This window comes from Cebus imitator, unplaced genomic scaffold (genome assembly GCF_001604975.1).
Source record: "Cebus imitator isolate Cc_AM_T3 unplaced genomic scaffold, Cebus_imitator-1.0 Scaffold218, whole genome shotgun sequence".
Taxonomy (NCBI): domain Eukaryota; kingdom Metazoa; phylum Chordata; class Mammalia; order Primates; family Cebidae; genus Cebus; species Cebus imitator.
The window spans coordinates 2,651,654-2,652,834 of NW_016107533.1; the positions used below are offsets into that span (position 1 = coordinate 2,651,654).

Here is a 1,181-nt window from a genome sequence, read left to right on the forward strand (position 1 = left end):
AGCCAGGAGTGGTGGCTCACACCTGTAATCCCAGCACTTTGGGAAGCTGATGCAGGAAAGTATGAAGTCAAGAGATGAAAACCATCATGGCTAACATGGTGAAACTCCATCTTTACTGAAAATACAAAAATTAGCTGGGCATGGTGGTGAGCGCCTGTGTTTCCAGCTGCTTGGGAGGCTGAGGCAGGAGAATTGCTTGAACCCGGGAGGCAGAGGTTGCAGAGAGCCAAGGTCATGCTACTGCACTCCACTGCCCTCTTGCCTGGAGAAAAAGTGAGACTCTGTCTCAAAAAAATAAATAAATAAAATAAAATAAAATAAAATAAATTTGGGGAATCTAAAGTACAGCATGGTGACTACAGTTAGCAATACTGTATTCTATACTTGAAATTTGTTAAGAGTATAGATTTTAAGTGTTATCCCCACATACACACACAAGACAACTCTGCAAAGTAAGGTGACATGTAAGTTAATTTACCTGGTCTGTGATAATCACATCGTAATATATACATATAACAAATTATCACGTAGTATATGCAAGATATATATGTAGTCAATTACAGCTCAACAAAGCTGCAAAAAATAGATCCTGAATGATATAATTACCAATATTGTCAAACTGCCATTTATCCATTAATTGCTTGTATTAGCCACCTGCTGAAGCCTGAAACAAAATTAATTATCCCAGTCCCTTCTACTTGGTTGTTCCCAACTAGTAACTGGATACTCTTTCAAGGCAAAAGAATATGTTAAGTGGTTTTCCCAACAGACCACCCTTAAATAGCCAATACTTATTTGATCCAACTCTCCCATGAGATTAGGTTAGAAATGGAATTTGGATCCAGGCCCGGTGGCTCATGCCTGTAATCCTAGCACTTTGGGAGGCCGAGGCAGGAGGATCACGAGGTCAGGAGTTCGAGACCAGCCTGGCCAATGTGATGAAACCCCATCTCTGAAAGAAAAAAAAAAAGCAATTCAAACTAAATTTGCCTTTGTGTAAAGACAAGTATGTCACACAGGAATTAAATCTGTGACTTTTCTCCAAAACTAGAGAAGCCTATAAGATACTGTTTCTCAAAGAGACGCTTAATTTGAAGAAAACATTTAAGCATTAAGAATTTTAAATAGGCCGGGTGCGGTGGCTCAAGCCTGTAATCCCAGCACTTTGGGAGGCTGAGGCG

General features: G+C 40.1%; 1 protein-coding gene across 1 annotated transcript in view; it reads right to left on the reverse strand.

Annotated features, from left to right (window-relative positions):
- Positions 1 to 1,181, reverse strand: part of FNBP4 (formin binding protein 4) — a 53,623-nt gene that overhangs the window by 26,032 nt on the left and 26,410 nt on the right. The gene's annotated exons all lie outside the window — the stretch shown is intronic.